This window comes from Pan troglodytes, chromosome 5 (assembly GCF_028858775.2).
Source record: "Pan troglodytes isolate AG18354 chromosome 5, NHGRI_mPanTro3-v2.0_pri, whole genome shotgun sequence".
NCBI lineage: Eukaryota > Metazoa > Chordata > Mammalia > Primates > Hominidae > Pan > Pan troglodytes.
Window position 1 is genome coordinate 131153106 of NC_072403.2, and position 25641 is coordinate 131178746.

Consider the following 25641-nt stretch of genomic DNA (forward strand, 5'->3'; position numbering starts at 1 on the left):
ATAGAGAGGGTTTTATAAAGTTAAGAAGGCAAGATGAAAAATGGGGAATGCTGGGGAGAACTTCAGGCTGTTGTTCAGGGCAGGGATATCACCACTGTCCACGTGAGCAGCAGTAAATGCCATGTTCTACTGGCAGTGTTTCCCTGAGCATCAGCGTGGTCAAGGCTGCCTGGGAATAGGCACACTGAACTAAGAGTCAGGAGCCCTAGGTTCTAGTTCAGGGCTTGCTACTCACCAGTTATGCCATAAAGAAAATGGGTCACTTCACTGTTCCAATTTTCTCTTTTGTAACATGGGAACACTCGATAAGACACTTCCTGAGGAACGTTTCTGCTCCACAGGACAGGCTTATTTTAAGACTTAATAAGCATTTACTACATATTTACCAATGTGGTAAGGGCTATAAGAGAGATACATGAGAAAAAATTAAATCCCTGATCTGAAGAAGCTTACAACCAGGAAGGTAAGTCAGCCATATAAAACCATATAAGCATAAGATATACAACATAAAACAATACAAACCATAGGTAGAGAATAAATTGATACATGCTGTAACTGTGGGAATTTTTTTTAAAAAGTGAGTTAGGTCTAGGGGGAGAGGTAAGGTTGAAGAGGTGACACTTATATAGATGCAGGTGTGTACTTATTTGGGAGTAGGTATGTACATGTTTGTGTACATGCTCTGGATCAATGTGGAGGAAGATGAGATAAAGCAAAAGGGAAGAGGAAGTGCTTTTCATGATAGCGAGCAGGTGGAGAGCTAGATTACTAGGGTCTAGAAAATGGTGAGAGAGAGACAGATTAAATAAGATAAGTTCATGGCCTTAAATACTGGGAAGAGAAGTTTAAAAGATGGTTAAAAGAGCACATCAGATGTCTTAAGGAAGTCCTAACACTACCTTAGTGCCTCCCATTTATGGTAAGTGGAGGGATTTCTGGGTCATCAGGGTTAAGAGAAATAGGGCAGGAAGAAAGGCAGTAGTTCTCATTGGTTATGGGACTTTTCTGAGTGTAAGAGGCAAACATATATGAACAACAACATCAAAAAAATACTGTATTGGCTACCTGACAGAAGGAAAATAAATCTTAAGAAATAATTAGGGTCCTTTAAAAAAATTTTCCTCAAGAAGAAAGTATATGCTTTTGTACACATAAATGAGTAGCGGGCTGGGAGCAAGGAAATAGTATGATAAAAGTTACATGTCCTTCTAATATGCATTCAATATGGAAGTTAAAAAAGGGAGAGGAGGCCGGGCGCGGTGGCTCACGCCTGTAATACCAGTACTTTGGGAGGCTGAGGCGGGTGGATCGCAAGGTCAGGAGATCGAGACCATTCTGGCTAACACAGTGAAACCTCGTCTCTACTAAAAATACAAAAAAATTAGCCGGGTGTGGTGGCGGGCACCTGTAGTCCCAGCTACTCAGGAGGCTGAGACAGGAGAATGGCGCGAACCTGGGAGGCGGAGCTCGCAGTGAGCGGAGATCGCGCCACTGCACTCCAGCCTGGGCGACAGAGAGAGACTCTGTCTCAAAAAAAAAAAAAAAAGGGAGAGGAAACCCAATGGCTATACAGCTCTAGTGCTTCAAACTATTCTTAAGTGTACCACATGTGTTATTGTAGGCTTTCTAATTACTAAAATACCTGCCCAAGAATGATAAATAATAATAAATTACAGCAAGAACACCACAGTAATCCAAGTCATTACACAGTGCCTAAAGCTACTCATTCTATCTCAATTTTAGGTTTAAAAAATGGGCAAATCGCCAACATGACATTTAGAAAAATATGCAGTATATAGTGAATAATGTTTACACTAAATATGACAATTTCTGAAAATACATTTCACATCAAAAGGAAAACATCTTTATTTTAAAAAATATAACGCCTACTAAAGGGATGGGAATTATGAAAGCACACATACTCTATCTGGCTATGATTTCTAACTGAATTTATGGACTCCACTACATAGATGTTAATATGTGACATCATAGGGTTAAAATTGGGGATGTTCTATTTACTACTGCTTTCAGACATCAGAAATCATTAAAATATACAAAATCCAGGCTTGGTGATCTTTGTTCAAGAAAAAGACAAAAGAAAAAATGATAGCCTCATCTATGCAAATACAGTTGGACCTTTGTATCTGTGGGTTCCACATCTGTGGTATCAACCAGTTGCAGATCAAAAATATTTGGAAAAAAATGTATGGTTGCATCTGTACTGAACACGTATAGACTTGTCATTATTCCTAAACTACACAGTATAACAACTATTTACATAGCACTGACATTATATTAGGTATTATAAGTAATCTAGAGATGATTTAAAGAATACAGGAGGATGTATTCAGGTTATATGCAAATACTGTACCATTTTATATAAGGAACTTGAGCATCTGTGGATTTTGGTATCCTCAGGGGGTCCTGAAACCTACCCCCACAGATACCTAGGCATGACTGCATATCATAATTCCCTGACATATTTTAGTTACGAAGCATTCTACACTAGTGAATTTTTTTCCTGTTAACTGAACCTCATCTCTGAAGAGCATCAAAATATTTATAGTTTAAAAATTTATATAAGTTTTAAAGACATGTTTATCTTTTTTTTATGATTCGGTGAAATGTAGAATGATCCTGCCTTTACTCAGCATCACCATCATACGCATACAGAGCTGGGACTAGGTGATGGAGTTTTCCATTATCACTTGAACAGTCTGTACGATCTTGAACGCTCACTTAACCTCCTTTCTGTGCCTCAGTTTCTAAATATGTGAATAGAGAATAATCTTCCCAAATCACAAGATGGTTATAATTAAAGGAACAAGTATTTTTTAAAAGAGCAACAATAGTTATTATTCTTGGCTATAAGATAGTGGTTTCCTCAGGAATAATAGAAGGATACTAGGCCTTTTGTCCACACACTAAATGGTCCAAAAGCTGCTGAGCTATCATGTCTGCTTTCTATAGTCCTACTGCTTCTTTGAGTTATTAGCTATCAGTTCATTACAACGAGACTTCTCACTGTTGTATTCATTCTCCTTCTGAGTTGCTGACTTATTTTGTAAACAGTTACCTGCACAAGGATCTGATAAGTCAAATGTCCTTCCTCTATCTTACGGTGAAGGGAACAAGCTTCAGGACATGGTCCCTTTTTGTGTCACATGCCTGAATTTGAACAATTAAACTCTATAGGTATGAAAGAGCAATTAATTACCATATTATGTAGTAGTAATAGTTTGCAGATTTACAAAGTCAACTGAATACCTATGTGTACAGGTTTTGTTTCTTTTAAAAAATGTAAAATGTAAGCTACTCATTTTTTCATTCTATTTAAGCAAATGTAAACCTATCCAGTACACACCTAATACCATTAGGCAGGTGGTTTGTTATTTCTGCATAATCCTCCTTTATCATATATTATACACTGATACCTTTAAATTGCCTTTGGGTACAGAGTCTATAGTTTTATTTCAGCTGACAGATGAGCATTTTAAATTATCAAATGGTGACACTGCTGGACAGAAAATTTGGTATCAATGCAATTTTTGTCTTATGTTTGTGTCCCTCCAGGCAAGTTAATTAAACTCTTAGTCTTAGTTTCCTCATCTACAAAATGGAAAAACATATTTGTGCACCTTGAAACTCAGAGAAGTTCTCTTTTTCCCCATGCCAATATTAAATTTTTATTTTCTTAAACAATGAATACATTCTCATTATTGAAAAATCACAAAATTAGACATAAAATATAGAATCTTATTAATCTTGTCTACCCAGAAATAACTATTAACATCTTAAGTGTCTAAATGGTATTGATTGCATTTTTTTAAAAAAGGTATTGTTCTATATATACTATTTCATAATGTTTTAAACCCATCCCTACCAATTTAATCTACATTGTATACAACATTCTATATCGGGGTCAGCAAACATTTTCTATAGAGGGTTAGATAGTAAATATTTTAAGCTTTACTAGTCACATACTCTGTCTCACGTTTATTTTTAATAATCCTTTAAAATTTAACAACCCACTCACAGCTCTGGTAGTATAAAAACAGGTCTTGAGCCAATTTGGCCAAAGGGCTGTAGTTTGCTGACCCTTGTTTCCTAGCACTGGATACATTTCTGTAACATCTTTTTAAAAATAGCTGTATCATACACTAGTTCTGGTATAATAAGGATACACCAGAACTTATTTAGCCAGTCTTCTATTAGTCAATATTTAGGTTTCCCTTGTTTTGATATTACAGACAGCTTAGAATGAACATCCCTGTACATACTTATTTGTATATATAATTATTTCCTCAGGTTAAATGTTTGAAAGTGCAATTTCTGGTCAGCATTCATTCAATTCATTCACTCACTCACTAACTATAGCTGTAGGGTCAAAGTAGCCATAGACAAAATGTGAATGAATGGGCTTGGCTATACTTTGCTAATCCCTGAATTTTGCTAATTTACTTGAAAGCATCTTTATTTTTTTTTCATTTAGAGGCTTTAACATATTTTCATATATCCCATTTCATGACAACACTGCATCTGTTTTTAATAGATCAGTGTTATATTCTTACAGTACTATAAACAACTCAATGAAAAAATGCCCTGCCTTAATAACGATCATCATCAGAACATCAAAATGTCACATAACTCAGTATCTTTTTTATTAGAAGAGTTTTGAAAATATCAGACTGAAATAGTTTGGCAGGCAAACGCCTCTTTAGAATACAAACACAAATAATAACAAGAAACATAATTTATGTTGTCCATTGTAGCTACTCATGCACTATCTAAATGTCTTGTTTTTTTATTGCTTTTTTTTTTTTTTTTGAGATGGAGTCTCGCTCTGTTGCCCAGGCTGGAGTGCAGTGGCGCGATCTCGGTTCACTGCAAGCTCCGCCTCCCAGGTTCATGCCATTCTCCTGCCTCAGCCACCTGAGCAGCTGGGACTACAGGCGCCTGCCACCACGCCCGGCTAATTTTTTTGTATTGTTAGGAGAGACAGGGTTTCACCGTGTTGGCCAGGATGGTCTCGATCTCCTGACCTCGTGATCCACCCGCCTCCACATCCTAAAGTGCTGGGATTAGGGGCATGAGCCATTGCGCCCCGCCTATTGCTTTTTAAAGCTATTGCACACATGCACATATTTCAACATAGTTGAAACTTTCTAAATTACAAACTTTCAAAAAGGAATTGCTTGCATAATTGACCTTTTAAAAATGTTAATCCATTTATTCAACAAATATTTATTTAGTGCCTATGTACTTACGCACCAAGTTGCACAAACACTTGGGATACGTAAGTAAACATGACAGCTGTGGTCAATGACTCATAATAACACTTGTTTTTGAAGTGTAACACTGGAAAAATGTGATACATAGGAAAAGGATCAAGTAATAACTTCCACTCCTCTTCAAAAAGAAAATGAAGACAAATACTATGAATACTACACAAGGTAATCAGATAAATCCTCACCATCAATCTTACCACATACAATTGGCAAATTTAGAAAGAGAATAGCACAAAACTGTAAAGAAAGTTCATTTAAGTGTTTTTGAAGATCTTAAATTCAGTTTTAGATAAAACTGACTTTACCCAATATGATTTATGTACATTACATGTATATGTTTTCTTCTGAGACTGGCCAACATCCTGAAGGTTATTGTTCAGACAAGAATCATCCTAAGTAGTGAAGTAACTGATCTATTAGATTTGTTGAAAAGGACTAGTTCTAAAAGAAAGAGTGAGATAGCAGCATGTGTGTTTAAAAAAGATCCAAAGCTCTAAGTGGAAAAAACATAGGCGGGCAAGGGTTAAAAGGGAAATAACAGAAGTGATGGTGGATGGCAAGGCAAGGGTAAAAGGGAGTAACAGAAGTGATGGCAGATGGGTGGCAGTGCAGAGTCCCGTCCTGGGGCCGGGCACCAAACACCGGCTGTCTATAAAACCCACAGAATCAAGGTGCAAAAGAAATTGAGTCAAGCTGTTTCAGCACTAAACAAATACAGCAACACACTGTTTAAAAACTTAATGTCAATACTGAACATTTCATTTGCTATAAAATAGAGTAAAAGTGAGGTACTGTTACTCTGGCCCTAATTTTAGTCACTCCAAACCAGTACCATTGAGGGCAAATGGCTGATAACCATGGGAAAAAGAAACTATCTTATTTTAGGCAGTGATAATAAAAACAAATAAACAATTCTAGTAAAGGTCAACATGGATCTTTAAGGAAATAAGATTTCAAAAGCCTGTTTAAAAAACTTCTTATATGGCTATTATAAAAAGTAATAAGTAAATAAATAAATAAATAACAGAAGCTGGTGGGGTTGTGGAGAAAAAGGAATACTTACTCACTGCTGGTGGGAATGTAAATTTAGTTCAGCCATTGTGGAAAGTAGTTTGGTGATTTCTCAAATAATTTAAAACAGAATTACCATTCAACCCAGCAATCCCAGTATTGGGTATATACCCAAAGGAATATAAATTGTTCTACCATAAGGACACATGCATGTATCTATTGTGCACTGTTCATAATAGCAAAGATACAGAATCAACCTAAATGCTCATCAGCAGTAGACTAGATAAAGAAAAGGTGGTACATAAACCATGGAATACTACACAGCCATAAAAAATGAGACCATGTCTGTGAAGGTTAATACTGAGTGTCAACTTGATTGGACTGAGGGATACAAAGTATAAATCCTGGGTGTGTCTGTGTGGGTGTTGCCAAAAGAGATTAACATTTGAATCAGTGGGCTGGGGAAGGCAGATTCACCCTTACTCTGATGGGCACAATCTAATCAGCTTCCAGTGAATATAAAGTAGGCAGAAAAACGTGAAAAGGAGAGATGGGCCTAGCCTCCCAGCCTACATCTTTTTCCCGTGCTGGATGCTTCCTGCCCTCAAACATCAGACTTCAAGTTCTTCAGTTTGGGGACTTGGACTGGTTCTCCTTGCTCCTTATCTTGCAGGCAGCCTATTGTGGGACCTTGTGATCGTGTAAGTTTTATATGTAAAAGGGGAGTTTATTAAGTATTAAGTTAATACTTATAGTTTATTAAATATTAACTTAATAATTATATTTTATTAAGTATTAATTTAATACTTATAGGATATATGTAGATCTACAGATATATAGTTCTGTCCTTCTAAGAGCGCCCTGACTAATACAATGTCCTTGCATCAACATGAATAAAGCTGGAGGCCATTATCCTAAGCAAACTAACAGAGGAATAGAAAACCAAACACCGCATGTTCTCACTTGTAAGTGGGAGCTAAACATTGAGTACATATGGACACAAAGAAAGGAACCACAGACACCGGGGCCTTCTTGAGAGTGGTGGGTGTAAGAAGGGTGAGGACTGAAAAGTTACCTATTGGGTACTATGCTTATTACTTGGGTGAAAAAATAATCTGTTTACCTAACTTCCGTGACACGCCATGTACCTACCTATATACCAAACCTGCGCATGTATCTCTGAACCTAAAGTAAAAGTTAAAAATAAAGGTAACTCAATTATGCAGCCAGGGAGATTAAGCAAAATATAATACAGGAAAAAACAACAACAAACAAAATACAAAAAAAAAGAATCTTTATTATATATTAATGATAGAAATTTGTGTCACACATTCTTCAGGGATTTTAAGAGGGCTCTTCTACCTGTTTTATTTAACAGGAGTTTTCCCAAATATAAATGAAACCTCGAATAGTTTAACACTCCATTTGATAAATACAACATTTGTAAGACTTCAAGAAGAAGCTTTACTATGATCTCCTATAGAAGAAATGTTTCCTTCAGTTCTTGACCCAGTAAATTAGAACATGCTTTCCTAAAGAGTGGTGACAGCCAAATCATGAGGTCTATTTTTTGTTTTTAGCTAACTTTTTAAAAAAGAATTCTGCTCATTGTAGAGAGAATGGTTTCATGGTAATAGGTCAGTGGTTCCCAAAATGTGGTCCTCAAGACAGGCAGCATCAGCATTATGGAGAAACTAAGAAATGCCAATTAACAGGCCCAACCCAGATTTACTGAATCAGAAGCTCTGAGAGCAGGGCTTATACATTTGTATTTTAACAAGCTCTTCTTGGGATTCTGATGTACACTACATTTGAGAACCACTGAACTAGGTTAACTCAGGTAATTCGAAAGGAATGGGAAATAAATTGATTGGAAACAATACTTTAATCAAAATATTTGTATAATACAAGTACTGTATTGTTCCTGCAGTGAACAAAGCAAAAATTGTTAATAATCTTTAGTCTGGCAAATAGCACATGAGATATTAAACCATGAGGTCCTGAATGTGCAGTTTAACAATCAACTCTCCATTTGCTGTTATATTTAAGAGTAAATAGGACAGCCAATTCCTGAACAAATGGCATGCCATCACTGCATAATTTTGGTTTTTATGTGCTTGCGGTTGTTGTTTAGGAGCTTATTTTACTGTTAAGTCATGTCTCTAAGTCATTTAAGAGCATTAGAATGAAAAGATATGGTCAAATTTATGAGGCCAAGAATGAACCTCGTGTGAGTACTTTACACCACATTGAGAATCTAATCATTGGTCCATAACACAGCATTTATTACTGTTTTCTCTTTTCATACAGACTATGTTGCAAATTGGCATACAATAGTATCCAGTTTTAAAGGGCCATTTATATGTAAAGTAGCTATTTTTATCTATTTGTGGTAGTTCATGGGTAAAATACCCTGTTTTAGCATAGGACTGGTGATAGGAGGTTAAAAACATTTTTAAGAAATGAGAACACCTTTCAACAGTGAAAGCTATGCCAATACTGTAGATTTGGAATAACATAATTGAGAAACATCTGTAAAATGAGGCCTGTCTTATTTTATGTACAACTTTCCTGAGATACATTTTGTACAACTTTCCTGAGATACATTTTGGACTTCTTTTAAGTGCCTTTTAAAAATTTTTTTTTTTTTTAAGACAAGGTCTCACTCTGTCACCCAGGCTAAAGTGCAGTGACACAATCATAGCTCACTGTAGCCTTGAAAGCCTAGGCTCCAGTGATCCTCCTACCTCAGCCTCTCAAGTAGCTGGGACTACAGGCATGCACCAATACACCCAGCTAATTTTTAATTTTTTTTGAGACATGGTCTTGTTTTGTTACCCAGGCTGGTCTCAAACTCCTGAGCCCAAGTGATCCTCCTGCCTTGGCCTCCAAAAGTGCTGGGATCATAGGCATGAGCCACTGAGCCTGGCCTCATTAAAATTCTTAATAGGGAAATCAACAGGATGGAAATATAAACTAGAGATGTATGTAAATATTTCTTGATGTCTAAACACTTCAGGAAACTTGAACATTTTAATAAAGTTTAATAAAAATTTTAAATAAATAAACATTTAAAAAAATTTCCTAAGGTCTTTCCAAACTCTTCACACAGCCTAAACTTCCTCTACCAATGATTAATTAGAATCCAGAAGGCAGGGGAAAATAAACATTGGTTTTGTGCTGGTTCAGCTTTTACATTTGAAAAATCATAATACTGTGAGAAATAGAAGATTTCCCACTAACATCAAGAACAAGGCAGGGATGTCCCCTCTTACCACTGCTTTTCAATATTGTACTAGATGTCCTATAAGAAAAAATAAAAAAGGAAATAAAAGGTATACTGATTAGGAAAGAAGAAAAATAAAATTTTGTCTGCAGATGACATATTTTCTATGCAGAAAATCTGAATCAACAAAAGAAATCTGAAACTAATAAGTGAGTATTGCAAGATTTCAGGATAAAAGGTTAATATAGAAAATCAATGTTTTCCTATATATCAGCAATGGACAAGTGGAATTTGAAATTAAAAACACAATACCATTTAGATTACATTGTGATCACACACTTAAAAATGAAATACTTAGGTATAAACGTAACAAAATATGTACAAGATCCATATGAAGAAAACTACAAAATTCTGATGAAAAAAAATCAAAGAACAGATGGAGATATTCCATGTTTATAGATAGAAGATTGAATACCAAGATGTCAGTTCTTCCCAACTTGGAATAATAGATTACTGCAATCCCAATAAAAATTCTAGCAAGTTATTTTGTAGATACAAACTGATTATGAAGTTTATGTGGAGAAGCAAAAGGTTCAAAATAGCCAATTTCTGACAATGATTGACACTACCCAACTTCAAGACTTTCTATAGAGATACAGAAATCAAGACAATCTTGTCTTGATTTGTGGTACTGGTGAAAGAATAAATCAATGGAACAGAATAGAGAGCCTAGAAATTGATCCACATAAATACAGTCAATTGATCTTTGACAAAGGAACAAAGACAATTAAATGAAGAAAAGATAGCCTTTTTAACAAATGGTGCTGGAAAAACTAGATATCCATATACACATACAAAAAAAAAAATGAATGTAGACACAGACCTTATACCTTTCACAAAAATTAACTCAAAATGGATCATAGACCTAAATGTAAAATGCAATACTATAAAACTCCTAGAAGATAATATGGGATAAAATCTAGATGACCCTGGGTTTGGAGATGACTTTTTAGATATGACACTAAAAGCATGATCCATGAAAGAAAAAATTTGACAAGCTGAGCTTCATTAAAATGAAAAACTGCTCTGCAAAAGACACTGTCAAGAGAATGAGAAGACAAGCCAAGGCCTAAGAGAAAACATTTGCAAAACATGTATCTAATAAAGAACTGTTAATGAAAATTATACAAAGAACTCTTCAAAATAATGAGAAAGCAAAGATTCCAACTTTAAAAATGGGACAAAGATCTTAATAGACACCTCACTAAAGAAGACAAACAGATGGTAAATAAGTATATGGAAAGATGTTCCACATCACAAATCATCAAGTAAATGCAAATGAAAACAACAAGATACTAATTAGTACCTACTGATTAGAATGGTCAAAATCCAGAACACTAACACCACCAAATGTTGGTGAGGGTGTGAAACAACGGGAACTTTCATTCATTGCAGGTGGAAATGCAAAATAGTACAGATAGTTTGGAAGACAGTTTGGCAGTTACAGAACTAAACACACTCTTACCATATGATACAGCAATAGCACTCCTTAGTATTTAAACTAACGAACTGAAAATTTATGACCATACAAAAAACTGGACAGATGTTTACAGCAGCACTTTCAGACATGTATTATAGAATATTTACATGTACATGTTTGAATTATGCTTGTTTTATGTTGAAATATAATCTGTAATTTACATACATCAAGATAACTCAGTACATTAAGTATTATTTACAGAGAGAGATCCAAAATATATCTCAAGATGTAAGGCAGATTCCACTAAGCTTGACTTTCTAAATAACCTTTTAAAAATTATGTAGTTATTTCAAAATATTTTTAATTAAAAAGACACACACAGATATGAACTCTCCAACACAAACATACAGCTGTATAGCCTAGTGTAACATTATAAGACACACGCCATAGTAAGCAGCATCCAGATCAAGAAACAGGACTTTGCCAGCCACCCTAGAAACCCTACGTGGGCCTTGTCCCAGTCATACTTCCTTCTCTCTCCCCCAAAGTAACCACATCCTGGCATTTACTATCCTATATGGTTTTAGCAACCAAATCTACATCATTAGACACTATAGACAGTCATGATCACTTCAAAAAAGGATGACTTTGAAGCCTCTTATTTTAAACCATAGGCGTCTCATTTTTTCTTTTCTTTTCCTTATAATTTATATGGACAAATCTGGGTTATTTCAACTGTGGGAGACTTATTCTATGGGTTCCTGACTGCATTATGTGTGGTGGAGTTTGGCACATTCTTCCTTCTGTATTTATGACAAATTGGAAGCTGGATGTGGAGACTTGATGCCTTTGGCAAGACTATAGGTGATATGTTATCAGGAGGCACTATGTGGTTTGCTCTCCTTTTGAGAAGTAAGCAGCTGTTGGTGACCATGGCCCAGATCCATTAATTCATCAGGGGTTGTAAAAATGGTGATTTTCTACTTTTATCATTTCACTTTCATTTGTAAGCAGGTATAATTTTAAGAGAAACAATGCTTATCTACTATTTAGTTACCAGTGATACAGTTCACATAGGAGGGGCAAGATAAGTGCCTGATTCTTTTCCTTTATTTACCAGACTTCTTCTTTAAAAGCAATTTATTTGATTCGGACCACAAAATACAGGGAAGGAGCAAGGGCTACCCTGTAACGCCCTGGTCACACATCTTCCCAGTCTATGCTTCTATACATACTCTTTGTAAAACAGCAAGCTCATACTGTCCCCAGGTGTTTTTTTTTTTCCACATTATCACAGCTGCAGAGTATAGGATAAGGTGGGAAGTTAAAACAGATGGCCCATTCAGAAGGTAGGGCTCCCTCCAATGCATGTTCCAGCTCCCTTTTGCTAATCTTGAAACCAAGGTAACTGGCTCTTCTTACTACTGTTTTACTTTTTTTTTTGAGACAGGGTCTCACTCTTTCACCCAGGTTGAAGTGTAGTGGTGCAATTTTGGCTCATTGCAGCCTTGACCTCCCGGGCTTAGGTGACCTTCCCACCTCAGCCTCCCAAGTAGCTGGGAGTATAGGCATGTGCCACCATGCCTAGCTAATTTCTGCATTTTTGTTAGAGATGGGGTTTCATAATGTTGCCCAGGATGGTCTCAAATTCCTGGACTCAAGCAATCTCTTGGCTTCTCAAAGTGCTCGGATTACAGGTGTAAGCCAATGCGCCCGGCCCTCATTTTTCTAAAACAACTCTCTCATGAACAAGTAGGCCATAGACAAATTACGCCTGAACAATTCTTAGAGTCGTTTAAAGTAACAATATAGAAAGGCAGTTGAATAATGCCCTTTCCTTACCCCCAGCTTCCTAAGTCCCAGGCTGTCTGTGGCACCTGGATTGCCACCCTTGGGTCCTCTACACCCCACGGCAGCAACGGTGGAACGGCAGGCCAGGCCAATCATAAGGAATAAACAGTCTTTACTGGGCTCAAACCAGGAGTCCATAGGTCTTGAGGACCTCTGTGTAATTGTTTTCTCCTCCACATTCTTTTGGGCCTGTTTACATAGCCTCATAAGCTGTTTTTTCTTCCAATAGCAGATATTGGCCTTCTCCTTCCTCTTCTCCTGGGTGGCTGTCACTGCCTGGTACTTCCAGCCAAACTCGTGAACCAGGCACCCCAGATAGGCAAATTTTCTCACAGGCTTCAGACACACAACCTTGGGAGCAGCAGGAAGCATCATCCACTTTTTCTTGTCATAGGGCAGTGGGATCCCATTAAACACCTTGGGGTGGTCAGGGACGGCCTGGCCTCGCTTGGTCTTGCGAAGCAGCATGCCTCAAGCGGTCTGCCAAAAGATGCAGCTGGGAGGCCTCAGGAAGGGTTGGTGTTCATCTACTTGTGAAGGAAGGCCAGGTACTCCAACCTGTTTCTGTGGAAAGTGCCAAAAATGTTGATGCCTTTGCAGTACACGACCACCACCTTCTGGCCCAGCAGTACCTGCCTATCCAGGACGGCTGTCAGGCAGACCAGAAGGTGGCCTTGGCCAGTGAGCACCAGGACCTGCCCCTCCATCTTTGGCAGCTGCCTGGGAAAATACCAGTTTTCAAGATAATTGCTTTCCTGTCATTCTTTGAAGGTGACCAATTATTTTTGCTTTTCATTATGATGAACTTATCCATTTATTGATTTTTATTTTTAATTAGAGATAGGGTCTCGCTATGCTGTCCAGGCTGGTTTTGAACTCCTGGGTTCAAGCTATCCTCCTGCCTCAGCCTCTCAAGTAGCTGTGATTACATGCATGCTTCACTGCCCATGGCTTGAACTTATCAATTTAAACGTACTTAGTGGATTTTAATCTATTATAGTTCTTATTTTTACTGAAACTCAAAATTCTCATTTTTGGCCAATGGAAGCCTCTTCCAGTTGGCTCCTGAGTCCTTTGACCTTACTCTAGCAGTCTTTGTTAGCTTCTTTGTTACCTGGTTTGATATTTCAGACTAATCTTGTACATTTCCAATTTCAGTCTCTTCTCCAAGAAGCCCTGGTTAGTGGAAAATATTAATTCAAGCCCGCACTCTGTGTGTTAGAGATGCTCATAGCTACTGGTTTCATTACTGTTTCTAGGTCTTTTCAGGGGACATACATATATACACATATTTATGTATATTTAAAATACAATATATCATATGCTCATATTAATATTTTCAATTAAAACTCAGAACTATAGTGTTTTTCTTTGTAACATATCATACAATTCACCCATTTAAAGTATACACTTTAGTGGCTTTAGTATACTCACACTGAGTTGATTCACAATTTTAGAACATTATCATCATCTCAAAAAAGAAGTGCTGTGTGCATCAGCAGTCACTCCCCATTTCCCTCCAACCCCTCTTGTCCTAGGCAACCACTAATGTACTTTCTGTCTCTATGAATATGCCTATTTTGGACATCTTACAGTATTTATTTGGTTGTCTGAAGCTTGTTCCCAGGTATATTCATCAGGAAAGGGTCCTGGAAACAATATTCCCAAGTTCTTGCATGCTGATAATAGCCCGCTTGTGTCATTTACACCTGAAAGTCAGTTTTGCTGGGTATAAAAATCTTTGTTTCTCATTCTCACCACGGCTGCCAGAATATCCCTTGAGTTGGTCATTAAAATGAGAGATCTATTTATAATACAATAGAATGCAATCTGCGAATTTGGGGTAAGAAATGAGTTAAAACTATGGTCATCCCCTAAGTAAAGAATCAGTACATATTCCCAACTGTTTCTGTGACTATTGCAGTTTATTGTTTTCCTTGAACGACTTCTCTACTTTTTAGCATCTGCTTTCCACTATCCACCAACTACCTTCTCTTCCATAGAACACAATATTTTTCCAGGGGAAAAAGATGCCCAACTTTTCTACTTCTTTTTCATTCCCATGTATACATATCTGGACTACCTAAGCATTGTATGGCAAGAAACATAACTCTACATTTAACTGGAAGGAGTCATTGTGTTTAGATACAAAAATGGGTTAAGAAGTTTTGAGTTACAGGAAGGAAATTTATCCCACTATACCCCTCCCCTAATTTATAATATTCTGTGAACTTGAATGTTAGTGTATCATAGTTCTAGAAAACTGGATTTAAAGGAATGCTTAAAAGACATTTATTTCATATTCCATTACTTAAATCAATTAAAAAAAAACAATGTGATAAGGGGTTTGCTCTAGGTAATACCTAATAACCAAACAGAGCCTGAGAAACCAGAATTCTAGATTCTAAAGGTAATGTTCTTTCCACCCTATAAGAGCTACTTCTTAAGTTCATTAGCTGGATGTCTCCAATACAATGATTATTTCAAGTAGCCCCATCTCTTTTTTTTTTTGAGGCAGAATCTCACTCTGTTGCCCAGGCTGGAGTGCAGTGGCGTGATCTCAGCTCACTGCAACCTCCGCCTCCCGGGTTCAAGCAATTCTCCTGCCTCAGCCTCCCGAGTAGCTGGGGTTACAGGCATGCACCACTACACCCAGCTATTTTCTTTGTATTTTTAGTAGAGACAGGGTCTCACCATGTTTGCCAGCCTGGTTTCCAACTCCTGACCTCAGGTGATCTGCCTGCCTTGGCCTCGCAAAGTGCTGGGATTACAGGCGTGAGCCACCACACCCAGCCAACCCCCTGTTTACAAATGATTTACCTATAGGCTCAAAATTTGGTGATTTCCCTTAGAAAGAAAGAGAACTAGTAAGGGCCTCAGATCACTACATAAAAGTCTACTCCAGTTACATGTTCTCAGACAAGTAGCTCGTATCCTATTACTGGAAGGAGAAACACAGTCTTAGGGTGACAAGGAAGTAAAGTGACAGAATACATTATTAGTTTTTTGTCACATCTATAGATTCCATGAAACAGCTTTAAAAAATTAAGTATTTCAAATTTACACACGGCTTCAATATCGGTGTAGTCATAACCAAACTATCAATTCCTATCATGAATAGTCTTACATTTGCTTTGGATAATTAAAAATAAAGTAAAATATTACAAAATTGTAAACATATACTTTCTAATTGTCTTCAGTTTCCATGGTAAAGCGAGTCTAGATTTTGATTTGTAAAGCCTCACGAGTTTCTGGTAGACTGTGTCCTTCCCTTTTAATAGTCACCTCTTTATCTCTCAGACCAGGTTTTCTTTTTTCTCCTGCTCATTACTGAACAGCTTTTCTCTTACTCCCTTCTTTCTCAAGCAAGCATTCATTCTTTTTGAAGTTTCTTAGGGGCCATTTACTGCTTGTAACAACAGGAAAAAGGCTCTTTGCTATGCCTTTCCTAACACCTTTCAATTAGATCCTGTAGGAATAGACAAAGTCACTGACTGTGCCAGGTATCTCAGTAGCCCAAAATTTCCATGTATGCTAGTAATAAATATAAACTTTATTATATGCTTATCTATAGCAATAATATATTAATAGAGCATATACACTTATCACAAATAATTCAACTTTTGACTTCTAAATGGTTAAGGAAAATGAAGAGATTAGAAATGCTCATTTTTTTTTAAAGAATACAAAATACATACTATTTTGTACCACACTTTCGACTGATTTATGAATGTGTGTGTGTTTTCAACGGAGAAATCTTGTTACTATCAGCAGCCTTTGTCTTTTTGAACTGCTTTGGATAATATAAAGACAAAGTAGTTGGATCTGAGACTGCAAGGATTTATGACCAATCTTTATTTAAACTTTATGTCACCTCCATTTCCATGTGAACTGAGGATAATATTAACAGCTAATAGATGTTGTTGTAAATAAACAACCTTCTAAGATGGAAATCTATAAATTGACTATAAAGAAGGAAATCCAGTTACCACTAAGTCATTTTCTTTATGAAACAGATGTCAGAAAGGGAAAAAGGTGATTTTCAAGACTTTATAAGCTGAATTCTAGTATGAAAAGTTAAAAAAATTTAAATCTTTAGAGGTTGGAAAAACTGAATCCTGAGTAAGACTGGGGCAGAAATTTAGTTAATGATTGTTTTCCAAATCTGTTGTGATTTTCTCCTTTAATATTTTCTGATCAAAAGAATATTACAAGTTCTGTATGGAAATTCAGATGAGTACAGAAAAACAGGCAGGGGGAAGGATCACATACCAACTGAAAGCAAATATTTAGGAATATTAGGTTTATAGTTTAGAAATAGCTCCACATGCATTTTTCTCTGTATTTTCCATAGCTGAAATCATATTATACATGAAAGTATCCTGCATTATTTACCCTACCCATACTTGCCCATGCCCTTGAATAAACAAGCATAAATTTTAATGGCTGCATATTACTCTGTTATGTGAGCATTCCATGATCTGCTGCACTCCCTTGCTGCTGAATATTTGAGATGTTTCTTCTTATTTACTAAATATATAAAATATTTCCAAGACCTGCTTCTGGCATAATATAATTACATTTTTGGATTATTTCCTTTGGATAGATTCCCCAATGCAGGATAAGAGTAACTGGAGCTAAAAGGATCTACTCATATATACAGCACTTGTTTTTTTTCTTTTCCACAACACTTTTATTATATGACATTCCCAACAGCAATGCCTGAGAGTAAAATTTTGCCCCACTCTTACCAAACTAGGTATTAACATGATTTTCTGTCTTTGTTAATTTGATAGGAAAAAAAGGTTGGGGGAGAGGAGTCTAAGTGTTGGTATTTTATTCTGAGTATTCATAAAGTGGGTAAATGCTGATTCAGCATCTATCTGGACATAGGGGAAAGCATTGAATGGTTAAGGAAAAGTAGTGGGAATTGCAACACCAAGTAGTGGGGTTGCATGAGATTGAGAACATCTGTCAGTGTGGAAAACTGCCCATTTATGAGTAATAATTAAACTCCATTATTTGAGGGGACCTCCTGAGATTTCACTATGGGTTGGATCCCTATGAAAAATTCCTGACAGATGCACGTCACTGGATCTAATCTTAGTTTAACCTTAGAAGCACTGGTTTTGAGTGTTCTCATTTGTGAACAATTAACATAATTAAGAGAAAACATACTATAAAATGTTCACTGTAAATCTTTAACTATAATGAGTAGATATTTTGTAGTTACTTTTATGATATATGACAATAAATCTGAGCAATCCTGTCTCACTTTTTCTAAGTGAATAAAATATAAAGAGCACTGGAGTCCAAATTTTTATTCACAGTCTAGAGAAATTCATTGAAGTGCTGTCAACATATGGTAGATTTACGAGCTATTTCTAAGTGCTTTTTGGAGTTCTCTAATTACATAAAAGCATACCAATTGTATTGGTAAGCCTTCATAATTTATGTCTGTTGATAAAGCCAAAATATTTTAGTTTCATCTGAAATGACAAGGTATTACCTCTTCCCTTCATTTATATCAGATATGATTTGAAAATTGAAAATAATGTTTTTTTCTAAATCGTGAACATCTACCTCATTCAGTGTCTCAACTACCTCAACTACCATTTTCAATATGCCTGAGAAAAGGCTGAATGTATACCTTAACTGTCACAATGTCACACCAAAATATATACATTTTACCAACATTTTGAAGTGTATCTGACTTTAGTTCAGAATAAAAAGAGGGATTAAAGCTGAAATCACATGGCTGTCTTTATATATATTGAAAGTTTTTGTTATATGTACTTACTGGATAATGAAAACCATTTTACTCTATTGATGAAAAGAGTCAGAGATTGAAGAATAAAAACATGGGAAAGAAAATGAGAATTTTTTCAATTTAATGAACTATATTAAAAATTCAAGGACAGCTTTGTGTTTTGAGAAAGACTTAAGTGCAATGAATAAATGTTTTCAAACACAACTTGTGCAAAAATCTATTATTAACTCATACGCATTACGAGTGTGATGGTTGAGTTTTCATAACTTAATTATTCTTTGTTGCCCAAGAAGTGGAAGATTTCATGGGCTAGAAGGTTGCTGCTAGTTCTTTTTTTTTTTTTGAGACAGAGTCTCACTCTGTTGCCCAGGCTGGAGTGCAGTGGCATGATCCTGGCTCACTGCAACCTCTGCCTCCCGGGTTCAAGCAATTCTCCTGCCTCAGCCTCCTGAGTAGCTGGGATTGCAGGCATGCACCACCATACCCAGCTAATTTTTTTTATTTTTAGTAGAGACGGGGTTTCACCATGTTGGCCAGGCTGGTCTCAAACTCTTGACCTCAGGTGATTCACTCGCCTTGGCCTCCCAAAGTGCTGGGATTACAGGCGTGAGCCACCGTGCCCGGCAACTGCTAGTTCATTTTTATGAGATTTAGGTATGTAACTGATGAGCAAGTAAACAGAAAAGGAAGAAAAGTTGTGGTACCAACCCTGGCAACACTGGTTTTGGGAATAATATGTGGACACGGTCATGTGCTTTGCTACAGACAGCAGAGTCTAATCCCATTTCTGTCATGTCCTATATGGCTAAGGAATTAGCTTCTCAGAGCTTCAGTGTATCTACAATATGGAGATGACATAATTACCCCAGTATTGATACTGTGTACTTGGCACACAATAAACCATAAAAAAAGTTTTATCACCATTGCTGCCCTCCTTCTCTTCTTCTTCATTCCAAAGGAAAGAAAGAAATGAACCATCAATACAGAACTCTTAAGTTCCTCTGTTTAGAATGTTACTTCCTCCAAATCTTCCATAGTTGACCCTTCTATGTCATTCAGACTGTGGCTCCGATTTGGCCGAAAGTAGTCCTCATCATCTCCCTTTCCCACCTTCCATCACTTTATCACATGGTTATATTGTATTTTCTTCAGAGCTCTTATTGCCATCTAAAATTATCCTGTGAACTTGTTTAACATTTTACCCCCTTATCATGTAAATTTTACGAAAGCAGAAACTTTGTCTAATTTGTTCACTGCTGAATCCTCCAGAGACTAGAACATGGCATGGAACATAAAAGATGCTTAACACATTTGCTGAATAAAGGAGTGAATCATAAGGTACTAGACATGTTAAAAATTGGAAGCCTGACCAGATGATAGACAGAAGTCTACTATAACTAGTTATTCAGGGCTCAATTCTAAATTAGTATTATTCCAAGTTTAGTTATAAAGCATTAGACGGCAGAAACTCATAAATGCTGGAGTTATTTGCCTTAATAGCTAAACCTAAACTGTATTATACAGTGTTCTTTCTACCTGACAATAGTAACTACATCAGAGAAAACTAAGGAAGTCACTATTTAATAATCATAATATCAAGTTAGACTTAAGAACTGAAACACATAAGTTAGCAGTAATTTATAAATTAGAGCAACTGTGGGTATTGTTTTGTCAATAACTAAAAATAACATAAAATATGATTACACAAGTAAATGCATCAACCTAAATGGTATTTATAAAACTAAGATGACAATCTCTTCTGCTTATCTTTTCTAACCCTAGCCTTCTACCTAATGGCAAGAATGAAAAACAAAAGTGTTTAGAATAAAGAGCCACGAAAAAAATTATTCTGTTCTATGCCTATCCTATTAAGGCTCTGGAATTTCCTTGTTTTTGAAGGACCTTAGAATCTCTATTTGTACTACTTCAGAGGAATCGGATACTTCAAATTATTATAATATAAAGATCAATTGTTAAGTTAAAAACAAACATTGCCCTCAAGGCTTATGTTTATTTTATTATCAATTTAAATGAATTTTCAGCTAAATTATAAGACTGGAGCTGTTTGCTTTCAAATGCAAACAAATTGTGGCATACTCAGATATATGACCTCTCTTGGGAAAACATTTCATCATGTAGCAGAAGTGAATTCATTATTATTATTAAAATGGTTAACCCTATGATCTGTCAGTGAACTATTTTCTAAAATGTTTTAAAGAAAAAAACTTAAAAAAATACATAAACCATAAATCTACATCATAAAGTGATAACACAAGAAAGTCTGGCAAATAAAATCTTTAGAGGACTTCCTTTAGAAGGCACCTAATTCCCAGACCATAAAAATTTTTAACAGAAACAAATTTTTTTATGAATCAAATGATAGTTTCATACATTAGGTAAGACTTAATTTATAGAAGAAATCCAGGCCAGGGGCAGTGGCCTCATACCTATAGTCCTAGCACTTTGGGAGGCAGAGGCAGGAGGGTAACTTTAGGTCAGGAGTTCAAGACCAGCGTGGGCAAAATGGTGAGGCCTTATCTCTACAAAAAAATAAAAAGTAGCCTGTAATCCCGGCACTTTGGGAGGCCGAGGAGGGTGGATCACGAGGTCAGGAGATGGAGACCATCCTGGTTAACACGGGGAAACCCCGTCTCTACTAAAAAATACAACAAATTAGCCGGGCATGGTGGCAGGCGCCTGTAGTCCCAGCTACTTGGGAGGCTGAGGCGGGAGAATGGCATGAACCTGGGAGGCGGAGCTTGCAGTGAGCGGAGACTGCACAACTGCGCTCCAGCCTGGGCGACAAAGCAAGACTCCATCTCAAAAAAAAAAAAAAAAAAGTAAAAATAAATAAATAAATAAAAAAGTAAAAAGTAATTAGCCAGGCATGGTGGTGTGCACATACAGTCCCAGCTATTCAGAGAGCTGAGGCAGGATTCCTTGAGCCCAGGAGTTCAAGGATGCAGTAAACTATGATCGTGCCACTGTGCTCCAGCCTGAGTGACAGAGAGACCCTCAATTCTGAAAAAACAAAACAAAACAAAAACCAATGACAAAAATTCAAAACAAATTCACAGCACCACAATCGAACTGTCTACATTTATCTATGCAGATAAAATTCCGTATAGTTTAGAAGAAACAGCTCTGTATAGGTATAGTTGCATTAAAATCCAGCTAATTAGCTGATATTCATTTTGTTTACATTTCTACTGCCAACTCTAATTATCTGACTTACTTCTTAAGGCTCTAGAGTCATAATGTTTGTTCAACAATCACATATTTAAACTTCATTCTGCATGAATATTTCCCTCTGCTTTTTGTTTAAGCAGCAACCTTTGCTCAGTACATATTTTAGTATGGATTTATGAATTTTATAGAAAGTGTTTATATTTTAGCAGTATTAAAAATCAGTTCACCGGTACTTAGTTTTTTTTTAAACAGCAATTTTTACATCTTATTGTTTTTAAAATTGAAATATGTTGCATCGTCAGTGATAATAGATATCTGTCCCCTCAAAATCTCATCTTGAAATGTGCCCCCCCCCAGTGTTGGAAGGTGGGGCCTAGTAGGAGGTGTTTGGATCATGGGGGTGGATCCCTCATGAATGGCTTGGTGATGAATGAGTTCTTGCTCTGCAAGTTCACATGAGATCTGGTTGTTTAGAGTATGGCACCTCCCTTCTCTCTCTTGGTCCCTTCTCTGACCATGTCACATGCCTGCTCCCCCACTGCCTTCTGCCGTGAGTGGAAAGCTTCCTGAGGCTTCATGAGAAGCCAAGCAGATGCTGGAGCCTTGCTTATACAGACTGCAGAACCGTGAGCCAAATAAATCTCTCTTCTTTATAAATTACCCAGCCTCAGTATTCTTTTATAGCAATACAAAATGGACTAACACAGCCATGCAGATAGACTCTGGCAAAATCCCCCCTCAACCACTCAATCTCATGTTATCCTAGATTATGACATCACTTAAAACTGCTTCATTAAAAAAAACTCTTTTAATTCATACATCCCACCATATAGCCTTAACTTTAAAAGCTTCCAGTAACCTATTAAATTATGGCTACTACTCCTACGCTACTTCAGCTAAACCTCAAGCAATTCAACCAGTCCATCTTCTCTCTAACCACTACTCACCTGCCTTTTTCCTACTGCCTTATATTCATCTTGGACTGCATGGTCTATACATTTAATAAATTCTGCCAATACTTTAAAATCCATGCCTTTCTCTCTGTGTTACCTGGCTACCAAACCTCAACTAAAACCAACTAACTGCCTTCTCCATGCTTGTACCTAAAGTGCCGAACACTGTTGGAAAAAGCATCATACACTTGTGAGGATTGAGGCTACCATAAATTCATGGCTACCAGCCTAGACACTGTCCAGAACCTCTACCATGTTTCTGTACTCAGCCCTTTAGAATGACAATTTTAAACTGTACACGTTCACATCAAACATCTCTCCTCTTCCCCTGAGTCTCAGCAGAAATCCTTGTCTTGTATTTAACAGGATCCACCAGAGAATAACTATCTCATTTATTTGCCACCAAGTCTAATAAGTTACCTACTTGTATTCCTACCTTCTCCTCCGCTTTCTCATATTGCAAAGGATGCCTCCCCAAAGGCCATCTGTTTTCGTGAATGCCACCTTCCCCTAACTGCTTAAAGACCTTGAACTAATCTTAATTTCCTTACCACCTTCTCTTCTTCAATCAAAAACAATTTGGATTCTATCCTATTACTCTACTGAAGTACCCTCCATAAAGTCATCCATGACCTCCATGTTGTAAGATGCTAAAGAGAGTCCATATACAACTTCTAGCAGCAGCACTTGACACAACTGAACATCTGTTTTCAAAATAGTATTTTCTCTTGGACTCTGTGAAGTCACATTCTACTAGTTTCCCTCCTACTTCCCAGACCACGACTTCTGAGTCTCCTTTTCTAGCTCTTTCTTCTCAACAACACTTAAATATTAAGGCCTATTTTCTCAGTGTATAATGCCCTGGACAATCTTACTCCTGTCCATTCTTTCAATTATCATTTAGTTGTTGATGACTCATGGGTTCAGGCCTATCAATATCTTATCTTCTGTGCTTGAGATCTCTAATGTCTAGCTGCTACTCAGTAGCTGGGAGCCAGAATGCCCAAGTTTGAAGCCTAGCTCTGCTACTTTGCATGTCCTTGGGCAAATAACACTCTGTGCCTCTGTTTCTTCCTCCATAAAATGAGAATAAAAACAGTTCCTACTCCTACTTTATAGGGTTGTTGTGAAATTAATATTTGAATTAACATTTGTCAATGGGGACTGTGTTTCTCTTATTCACTGTTGTTTCTGCGGCACCAACTGCAGTGCCTCAAAGCAGGTATTCAATAAGCATCTGCTGATTCACTTAATGAATGAAATTACCAGATGGTAAATTATCACAATTCTGAGGCATTTTCTGCTAGCCCTATTAAATTTTAAATTTCTTGCTACAGCTATCTTATATACCCTTCTAAAGGAGATCACAATTTGAAAGAAAAATAATTTGCAAGAACATTCCTGAAAAAAACAACTTTTGTTGAAAAACATTCACTCACAGGCAAAAATCTGTGTTAGAAATCCATGTCAATATGACTCAGGCAATAAAAATGATTTGAAGTATTGGTTTCAACAGTCATTATGAATTATAAAGTGATTCAATATAAATCAAAATAGAACATATTACCTCATCTCTTTCATTAGGCTTTTGAAAAATGAGAAGTGACTGACCTAGTGAGCACTGAAATCAAAGAAAAAGTGGTGGAAGGAAAAGCACCAGGTCTTTAACATCCAGGCAACACGGCAGGCCGCTGCCAAACAGCAACTGGCTCCCACCACAGACAACAGCAGTGGTGGTATAGAGGGCAGTATATGTCTGTCTGTCAACTTTACTGTTTCAAATCTGGAAGGCCGGGGAGAAGCCTACAGAGTAGACGGTATTTTCAGGAGAGGGGAAACTTTGTAAACAAGTGCTTTTTACTTGAAAATTTAGTGAAGATGTGTGTTAGTGAAGATTCATATCCCAAGTCACACTCGTCACCCTACTTTGGTGCCACTTTATTGAAGGCTTTTTCCAGTGAGACTTGCTGGCTCCAGTTTGGGGACTCTTGACAAAGTTATCTTCTCAGTAATTCTTATCTTCTGCTACTCTGGGCAGTTAAGAGGGCTACACAGTCTAACCCAAGTCAGTGGTCGCTGTGGTGGTCATGAATGCTGTTCATCACCACCTCTTCACCCCTTTAAGTTGTAGTGGCCCTATGACTTGCTCTGGCCAATGACATGTAAGCTGAAGTAACATGGGTCTTTCAGACAAGTGCATTAAAAGCCAGTGTGGGATTTGCCAGAATCTCTTTTGCCACCACTCCCTCTTCCCCATGACAACTAGAAATGACCTAGATGGCAGCTGCCCCAGCAGGTTGGACTCTGAAGGAAGGATGATGAGAAGCAGAGTCAAGGTAGAACATGCTGTCTTAATCCATTGAGATTTCAGGCTGTTGTTGAATGATAACACAGGTCTATTTCTCACTGATGTGAATTTGTAGTTTGCTGCTATGTGTAGGGAACTATGCTAAACTAAAAGGGATAAAAATATTTCATTAAAAAACAACTGAATTTGGCCAGGTGCGGTGGCTCATACCTCTAATCCCAGAACTTTGAGAGGCCAAGGTGGGTGGATCATGAGGTCAAGAGATAAGAGACCAGCCTGGTCAACATGGTGAAACCCCATCTCTACTAAAAATACAAAAAAAAAATTAGCCGGGCATGGTGGTGGGAGCCTGTAATCCCAGCTACTCGGGAGGCTGAGGCAGGAGAATTGCTTGAACCTGAGAGGAGGAGGATGCAGTGAAGTGAGCCAAGATCGCACCACTGCACTCCAGCCTGGGCGGCACAGCAAGACTCCGTCTCAGAAAACAAACAAAACAAAACAAAACAAAACAAAACAACTGAATTTTCTGACTTTCCCTTTCTGTTAGGTTTCAAGCACTCACTTG

At 37.1% G+C, this 25641-nt stretch overlaps 1 protein-coding gene and 1 pseudogene across 1 annotated transcript in view; both read right to left on the reverse strand.

The window, feature by feature from the left end:
* The window catches only part of MAN1A1 (mannosidase alpha class 1A member 1), a 172745-nt gene that overhangs the window by 79465 nt on the left and 67639 nt on the right, over window positions 1–25641 (reverse strand). The gene's annotated exons all lie outside the window — the stretch shown is intronic.
* Window positions 12857–13413, reverse strand: LOC104006964 (large ribosomal subunit protein uL13-like; annotated as a pseudogene).